The 10,027-nt window shown below is 38.2% G+C and overlaps 1 non-coding gene across 1 annotated transcript; it reads right to left on the minus strand.

The window, feature by feature from the left end:
- Positions 1 to 4,785: 4,785 nt before the first annotated feature.
- LOC136747393 (U5 spliceosomal RNA) lies at positions 4,786 to 4,900 on the minus strand. The gene has a single exon (XR_010816493.1). It is a non-coding gene; the product is annotated as a U5 spliceosomal RNA (small nuclear RNA).
- Between the last annotated feature and the right edge of the window lie 5,127 nt (positions 4,901 to 10,027).

Here is a 10,027-nt window from a genome sequence, read left to right on the forward strand (position 1 = left end):
CTTTGTGTTCTATACAGTTAAAAAGGAGAGTTAGAAATTTTGTACAACAGCATTTACATACCATATATGGCTTCCACCTTTAAGCGATCCAGAGGTGTCCTTTTCTCCGAAGTTGGATCTCTCTTGCTGCCACCACCACGAAGATTGCTCTTTAGTAATGTTGGAAAGTCAAAGACAGCAACCGTCAGGGTTCTTGCATACGACGTATTCGTGCTGCACCTCTCTGCAAGGATCCAGGACAGTTTGTCAATGTAAACTCCAGTGCCTGGGAATATTTCCACCTAAAAGACAATGGTAAATAAAAAACAAGTTTATCCCCAAACTATTCTTATATTATGTTAAGTGGAATACATTATCAGTAAGGCTGTGATTTTGTTACAGAAATGTGTTATTAAAGACCACAGTATGTCTCAATTCTAAGTTTATTAATTTACAGACATAATAAAGTCAGTGAATCTGTGACACCCATAATTCAATTACATTCTTATTATCAACTATAACTATGAATATAACTGATAATGTAGCATCATTAGATTGTTTACAACCAATATTTGTTTTCAATATATATATTTTTACCTTGTCTTTGTAAATTGTAGACCAAGAGTGTTATACCTGTTTTGGTGATTCTTTGTCAGATTCAGAACAATTTGCTGTGGGGCTGTCAGAACCACTTGATGGTGACACACTTTTGTCTTCATCGCTGATAAATGTGGCTTTTGTTACAATTTTTTTCAGATTGTCCAAAAGGTCTGGAATCTCTGGAGAAAAAAACCTTAGTATTAAATGATAATCATTTCTAGTAATATATTTAATACAAAGTGAAAACAAAACCATCAATGCCTGCAATTATACTTGAGAGACTTGCTCTATGTTATTGGGAAACTGACCTTTTTGTGGGTCATTAACATTAGCTACAAAAAAAATAAAAAAGATAAAATACAAGAATTACCAGGTCTAATGTAATGCATATAGTCATTAATGTAGGATTATGAAGTTATGTTGAAAAACTTTATTTAATAATCAGTATTATTAAACTATTAGAGTCTGTATTGTGGTTCTAGATTACTTCAGTATGATCAACTATAATACATTACTCTGGAATCTAAATTACTGAAGAATAACATTGATCAAGGTAAGGAATTATTTGCTATAAATAAAAAAACTTACCATCAACCATACGGTTTCGAAGACATTGGTTTTCATTTTTAAGTCTTGTGTTTTCCTTTTCGAGCTGCTTAACTTTTTGCTGTAGCTCAACTTCACTGGACTCTTTAAATGTCTGTAGAATATGACGGGATCTAATTCTTGAAGCTCCATCGGTTTTCTTTCTTATTTTGTGCTGTATTCAGAGAGGAAAAGAGTTTAAAATGAAAATATATATATATATGAATATGATTAAAAAAAAACAATCCTGCAATACATGTATTTAATATTTGCAGTAATTATCTCACTGGTAACTGTGGTTCATCAAGGTCACTATCATCTGAAATTTGAAGTTTTTTGTTTGGTTTAGGTACTCTCTTCATTTTAGGACAGGGCATTTTTGTTAGGTCATTAAGTTTTCTTCTTAGTTCGCCTTCTTTTCCTAAAATAAAAATAAAATAAATAAAACCCTGCATTATGTCCACAGATATTTGGGGATTATATTTATTTGTCATAAAAATACTGTGCTTTGACCATACAAATTAAGATGAACAGCCAACACTGAATCAAAACTGAAGTTAAATTATATCTGGTTTAATTTATTTTGTGATTTGGGGGATTTTATTGTAAAGCACAACACACAATAAATCGTTCTTACAAATGCCAGTCAAGTATGACGAGTTTTTAGCGCCCTCACCACCACCTACCATGTTATAAGAGTATGTTAGAAGTACAACACATTAATAACTTAAACATTCATTTCAAATATACTGTGATTGTATATATCAAATAGCATGTAAAGACTTTAATGTTTTTTTTTTAAATAAACATTGTTACCAGTCATAATGATCTGCGCTTCATGGACAGGCCATCCACCTTTTGGAGGTTTGTTCGTGTCTCTCCACTCTGCTCTGAAGTTTCGAGTCGTCTCTTCGTCATCATCAGCAATGCTGAATAAATAAAAATTGCGAAAGCAAGCAGTGGGAATCACGCTGTAAGAGTCTTTGTCGACCCCGCTTTCCCACTTCACCAACGCGTGCATCACCGCCATACTACCTTCACCTTCTCGTCCGTTTTTTCTGCGCCTTTTTCCGCCGACAAGTCACGGCACAAAAATCAGTCCCGCTCTGCATTCTGGTACTTGGCGTTCTTAATAACACCAACAGGGTGTAATCGCATAGACCACTCGAGTATAAAGTACTACATATCCCATCAGTTACAGTTTTTTTTTCATCTTCTGAAACTGCAAGCGCACTACATAAAGTTTGGCAAATGAAGACATTTGGATGATGAGTTTACAATCTTATAAACAGTATTTAAGTAAACCTAGATATGCAATTCCAAAAAGAACAGCATCGAGATGGAGAAACAGGATAAAAAAATAATAATACAATGTTTATACTTTTTATATTTTAATTACAGTATGTAATTATTGCCTTTTGATTTACATTTACAGAAAAAGAACGGCGGCAAACGTGGACTACCCAACAAGAAGCAACAAAGTTACTAAAATATCAGATTCTCAGGTAAGCTTCATGCAGCCATACATGTATAATTATAAAATCAATCCAAAAAATAGACCTTGTTTACCCTACAACTGATTTGAGTGTTAATTCTATTTAAGATATAAAACAATATTTTGTTTTCTGAACTAATAATCTGTGAACATTCTATTATCTCTATAATTTTAATAAATACATTTATTTTATTATTGGTGGAACATTATATTTTTCAGCTCAGATGATTTCACATACCATCAATTTTTCTGTTAATAAATGTGCAAAAACAAATCAGATGGATAGGCCCCTACATATGAACATTAAGTTAAAGGCCTAGAGTGAGTGTTCTTCACTTCCAGTCATGGCGGGCCACAATCCAGCTCTTTGTAACTCATCAACAACCAAAGACCTGGGAAAAGGGTTAAATGGCTTCAGTTAAGCCAATTAGGTAATTAAGAGCTCAACTGGAAAAAAAAACAGCAGGCATAGGGGTACTTTAGGACCACAGTCACTGATATAACCTACAATGTTGTTGTAATGAAAATCAGCAGACAGTGGGCCTCCTCCAGGACTAAGGTTGAGAAGCACTGGTCTTGAAGACCACAATAACAATCGACCTCAAGGGCTAGGGATATTCAAGGTGATGCTAAACCAGTCCTGAATGTTTAAATATAATGTTATTTTCTTGTAGTGTGCCGTTGCTGTTAATGCAACCAGTTATATTGAGCCATCAAATACAGAAGCTGACGAAAGACATCAACATGTAAATTTAGTTGTAAATTTAAAGTGTGTGTGAAAAGTATTTTGTATATGGAGATTAACCCATAGTTTCACAGATAAATTGTGGACCAGTGATATTCAGGATCTTCAAAACAAGTCCTGAATGCTCAAACTTAACACTTCTTTTTTTAGAGTGTCGTTGCTGTCAATCCAGGCAGTGATGTGGAGCCATCAGATACAGAAGCTGATGAAAGACAACATGTAAATTTCCTAAATTAATATGGTGCATCAAAATACTTATTTAGCACTTTCAACTGTTTCTTTGTGATTCCTAAAATTACTTTACAGGCTGGGGCTGGGGGAAGACACTGCGCCCGCCTGGAGAAGCCTGTACAAGCCCCCCTCAATAAGAGAGCTGGCAATCTGCAGTGGATGGTGTTACACACCATTTTTGCTGTCAATTCTTTTATTACTGTTCTTAACCCTGCTGTGTCCGACGCCTGCCCATTCTGTCCTCAGAGAGAGACCGTGTTTCACTGTTTTAGCACTTGCTCTCGGTTGTCACCCATTTTTAGTCTTTTAACTCGTCTTTTTACTGATCTTAACCTGATTTTTAACACAAAGGTTTTTATTTTAGGGGCGAGATACACCAGAAAGACCAAACATGTGGACCAGCTGGTAAACTTCTTGCTGGGCCAGGCTAAAATGGCCGTATATAAGACTAGGAAGAACAGAGTGTGTGGGGAGGGCAGTGAGGATGCAGTGAGAGTGTTTGCCATGCTGGTCAAGTGCAGAGTCAGACTAGAGTTTAACTATTACAGGCTGATGAATGATTTGGAGAGTTTTGAACAGGTCTGGTGTATTAATGATGCTCTTTGTGAATTGTATGACGGGGAGTTGGTTTTTATTATGTAATTCATTTATAGGGTTTAGTATTTGATGGTTGTTTTGTTGTGTGTATTGGGTTGCTTTCTTTAAAAGTGTACAGATCAGTGACGGAGTTAATGCTTGTTGGGGGGAGACAAACAAAGGGGAACACTATTTTTTATTTATTTATTTATTTTCTTTTGTATGAATTATTGCGTGTTGCAAACAGACAATGAAGTCTGATAAAAGTCAAAAAGTCTCTCTCTCTCTCACACACACACACACAGCCAGCAAGACACACAGAGCCAGCCAGCTCAGCGATGACATCACAAACATCTCTCTCAGGTGACTCCTATGACATCACAGAGCACGTACATTCCGTTGCTTGCCGTCTGTCAACCACTCAGTCACTGCCAGCCAGACTGGCTGGCTGACTGGATGGGGGGGCTGCTTGCTGCTGCTGCGTACCTTAGCAAGCTTATTTGCTTGACCGGCCTTCCTCCTCCGCCCACATGCCCACCTATGTCCGATCTGCTGTTCACCTGGATCACAGCTCCGCCCCAACAAGGCAGAGCCTCCCAAGAATTGTACAAACTCACCCACGATCCCCTCCACGGAAAGCTATAGCAAAAGGCAAAAGCATTATACGTAATGAAGAGGAACCCGAGTCCAAGACGCATCCGACCAGCCATACATATTTGTGTGTATTAAAGATCACATTTTATTACATTTAGATTTTCTGTACTTTATTACATCTTTTTGTGATTTTTAAATGTATTGTTTCTTTTCCTTATATATGTATGTGTGTGTGTGTGTGTGTGTGTGAGTGTGTCTGTGTGAAAGTGTATGTGTTTGTGTGTCTCTGTGTGAAAGTGAGTGTGTGTGTGTGTGTGTGTCTCTGTGTTTGTGTGTCTGTCTCTGTGTGAAAGTGTGTGTGTGTGTGTGGGGGTGTGACAGTGTGTATGAGTGTATGTCTGTCATGTAACTCGCACATCTGTGAGGGCACCATTTTTGCAGAAAGAGATGTACACATTTTGGAGCAACATATGCTGCCATCCAGACATCGTCTTTTCCAGGGACGTCCCTGCATTTTTCAGCAGGATAATGCCAAACCACATTCTGCCCAGATTACAAGCGCATGGTTGCGTAGGCAGAGAGTGCGGGTGCTAGCATGGCCTGCCTGCAGTCCTGACCTGTCTCCGAATTGAGAATGTGTGGCGCACTATGAAGTGCAAATTAAGACAACGAAGGCCCTGTGCAGTTGTGCAGCTGAGGAAATGCATAATGGATGAATGGGGGGAAATCCCGCTTGCTAAACTTAACCAAGTGGTGTCTTCAGTGCCCAAGTGCTTAATAAGTGTTATTAAAAGAAAAGGTGATGTTACATAGTGGTAAACAGTCGACTGTCCCAACTTTCTTGGTTTCTTTTCACTGCTAATGAGATGCTGTAGAGTGAGTTAGTTATATTGCTTTCAGGAGCTCTAATCGTATTGATGAGTTCATGCAGCATTTGTAATTGAATTTCAAAAAGAAATCCTTGCTGTCTGGCCTGTGTGTATGAGATGTACTCTGTCAATCTTTGGCTAACAACTGAAACATTGGTAGAACAGAAATGGCAACATAAAAAAGAAAAGTACATTTTAAAAGAGCACATTAAATAGGATTTATATACAGTTTTTTACAATCACTTTGTCACTAATTTCAGAACCTTGATGTCATTTTTCAAAACTCTAGACACAAAACTCAAAACGGTCATCACTTGTAACACAGGCTGTCCAATGTTCAAAACATTGCATTGTGCATTTATATCTTTAAAGAAACCTTGCACTTGCAGACTTGTTGGTTCAAATAATTCATTTATCATGAAATACCATAGTAACATTTATTTAGATCACCCACACAGAAGATACCGATAGTTTCACTGTGTAGTTGTTCGTACAATCATTAAATATTGTAGTACAAAATATGTGATACATGTTTCATTATGGTACTACACATAAATACATCACTGTAAAAGGACTAGTAGAGAGAATACTACAGACACAGTGGAATCATTGAACAAAATCTGAAATGTATTGATGCAATACAATCAAATCACACCATAGGTTTCTTTGAATCCATGCAAAAATAATTAGCTACAAAAACGAACAAAACTACAGTAAAATGTCAACTGCAGTGTTCCTCACCTGGCTTAGTGTAAAAAGCAAAACAATGGATTGATTACTGTACTTCTAAATTTCCATCAGCCCTGTGTTCAGGTTCAGGTTCTCACAACCATTTTCCACAAGAGGCATCTTGAAACTGAACATACCTGAACATACTCAGTCATCAGCTGCTTCACTCTGTCTGCATTTCTTTCAAAAGGCACACTATACTCTGTGCTACACATTGGTATGCAGTATACAGTCATTTGACAATTGAGAGTAGCCTAATGTTTAGTGCATGCTGAAGACTTGCCACTTCTCAGTACGGAAATTTCTGATGATTGAGGCCACAGTTGATCCTGAGTTGATTCTGAGGTTTGATTGAATCATTGTAGCTGCCTCAGTCATGGTCATGCCATGATTTACAACATGCTCTACAACTATTTCTCGGATTTCACTGGACACTATTTGCTGTTGCTGCCGCTGTCTGGTCCGTGGCCTTGTCCTCTACCACGTTCCCCCAACACCTCTCAAATGAGGCCCATGGCTGCCTCTCTGGTGAGGCCTAAGCCCTCCTCTATGACGAGGACCACCTCTCAGAAGGGGTGCATGTCCCCTTCCATTCCTTTGACCACCACGTCTTCCTCCTCCCACTGCTTGACCTCTATTGTGACCTGGATGACCTGCCGGCTCCATGTTATCACTGTGTTGCTGGGGTGGATAGCACTCATTTCACTCGATACTCGTACCACAATGTGAAATCAATCATCAATAACCAGTTGGCAGTATTGGAAAAGCAATTACAAGGGCTTGCATACATACAGTAATGTCAAATCTGATGTGGAAGAACAATCATCTTCAACCAGGTTGGAGCGTTAGTTGCAATGCCTTTAATACACGCAGCGTGGAGAGGAACAGTGACTCATGTAGATCCCAAAGTCGCTCTGCCTTCATTTTAACAGTCAGAGCTTTTATACACAAAAATCAAAGAGCTGGTTATAATCAGAAAATCATTACTATGTTATCTTAAAATTTAGCTAAGCAGAATTTATATCATTATAGGACAGAGTTCATAGATCAACACATGGATTAGGGAGCAGGCACTTCAATCATACTGTTTGACATTGTCTCCAAGATTCTCATCGTAAATAAAAAACAGAAATCAAACTACCTTCTGGCCTGACCTTCTAGCTTGACCTTATCTTTCTTAAGTATACAAGAGAGAAAAACAGGTATTAGAGAGAATTTCTAACTTTCCTTCCACACTGAAAACATGGTGTGGAAAAGTGCTACATGATGATGAATGATGATGAAATATTACATCCATAGATAATGTAGTCCAACTGGTTCATGCTCCTCGTTTATTGGTGTCAATGGATCTCATTATCCTGAAACTTTCATGATCGAAACATGGAATGTTGTTTGTCAGTTTCCATAAAATTATGCATTAAGAGTAATGCAACAGTCACTTATCATTTTGAGCAGCTGTATCAATTGATAGTTAGATCTTTGTAATGAAATGAATAGACAGTGATCTCAGATGTAATGTGTGAATTGCATTTTGAAATGGTAATACTTTGATGTAAGTTGTGTCATTTTAGTTCAATGAACAAATGATCTGAGGTTGATGTGTATTGTATCCAAGCAATTGTAAAAAAGTGTTAGAGTTTTGAAAAATGTGCATTTTGATCATCGGGTGTGAGTTTTGTGTCTAGAGTTTTGAAAAATGACATCAAGGTTCTGAAATGAGTGCCAAAGTGATTGTAAAAAAGTTTAATATCAGGGGACAGTGGCTATTACTGACCTGGCCTTCCGTGGCCTCTGTATTAATGTAACAGGTCACATTGTATGTGTACACTGATACTTGATAGTATAATATAGTACAAGTAAAAAACATACATAGGTATCATAGAAGTATTTTGCAGAAATGATTATGGATAGTTATCAAAATGGAGAGGAAATGCTAAATCCAGTCTCCCCAGGCTGAGCTTCTATTGCTACACCTGCTAAGTGGCTGCTGGCCCCACTATATGGATAGTGCCACACCAAGTACAAGAGTCTCCCCATTGCTATTTATATCTCCCTATCCAGTCTTCTTTAGGTGTCAGGGTGGGGTGCCTATTCCCCTGCATGCTTTGAAACCTATAGCACCTGGGACGCACACTTGGGATCCGGTTCCTCTGCCCCTCACATACACATGAGGAATCCTAGGTGCTCAATACGTCATACTGTCTCTTTCATCTCATGTGTAAACTATGGACAAATACATGACTAAACGTGTTTAGTTGCTTTTCCCAGAACCCTTTGCGCCACAATTTGCAAATAATGGGGACTATGATTGGCTCCCTGACATTACCCACACTGCGACTGATGCTACCCATTTCACTACCCAACAAAGACCCATAATATGCGTGTGTCTGTCTGTCTGTCTGTCAAAATATGTGTGTGTGTGTCTGTGTGTGTCTGTGTCTGTCTGTCTGTGTGTGAAAGTGTGTGTGTGTCTGTCTGTCTGTTTGTCATGTAACTTGCACATCTGAGGGCACCATTAATGCAGAAAGAGATGTACACATATTGTTTATTTTCCGTATATATGTATGTATGTATGTATGCATGTCCAATTGCTTTGACAATACAAATGAATTGAATTGAGAGGGAGAGAGAGAGAGTAAGAGAGAGAGAGAGAGAGAGACAGACAGACAGACAGAGAGAGAGACACACACACACACACACAGAGAGCCAGCCAGCCAGCCAGCCAGCTCAGTGATGACATAACGAGCATTTCTCAGCTTACTGCTATGACATCACAGAGCATGTACATTCCGTTTAACAAATCGTTAAACAAAAAAGGTTATAAACACATTGACTACAATACCGGTTAGTAAGACGAAGGTGAGTCTCTTGTTAGTATTATTAGTCAGACATTAAATAACTACGCAGGTTAGTATTTATGTCAGGTAACTTCTCGTTATATATATATCAGTCTCATTTACGTTTAGGTGGAGAGAAAGATCCTATTTGTTACCACAATTTCCCTTCACTGATTATTATTCAATGATTAAGGATAGGCAGGGCCACCAATAATCTAATGTCTATTAACTTGTGTCAATTTCAGACTAAACAGTTAAACAGGAATGAGAAGATATTTCCCGGCGTTGACAGATTTTATTTCTAAAATTATCAACCAAACAGTTTAATGCAACACACATTTATATTTAAGAAAACTAAATGATATTACACATTCTAGAGTTATGAATCACAGATTAACATTTCTAATTGATTTCTCAAATGTCATGAATCATGAACTCCAAACTGTTAAACTTATCTGAACTTCGTCGCAGAGAGGCCTCTCTGTCTTCGGGCTCAGATAACAGCACACGGCACGAGGTCTGTGTGGTTTGGAACAAAGGCAGTCCGGTTCGGCTTTGTCCAAGAACTTCCACTCAGTCGATGCACCTGGAAGTTGGGGTTTCACGAATGTAGAGTCTTTTCCAAACAGATTTTCCATTGGTTTGAAGGCTCCAAGGTTGTGCACAAAATCTTCTTTGTAAGCAGGGTTCCACCGTAGTTACTTGAAGACGAAGTCTTTGAGGAAAGCAGGGCCCTGTTTGTTCCAAGGGTCAAGTTTCTTAAGACTCAAATAGCTATTTAAGTGAC

Source organism: Amia ocellicauda, chromosome 3, assembly GCF_036373705.1.
Source record: "Amia ocellicauda isolate fAmiCal2 chromosome 3, fAmiCal2.hap1, whole genome shotgun sequence".
In the NCBI taxonomy this organism is placed as follows: domain Eukaryota; kingdom Metazoa; phylum Chordata; class Actinopteri; order Amiiformes; family Amiidae; genus Amia; species Amia ocellicauda.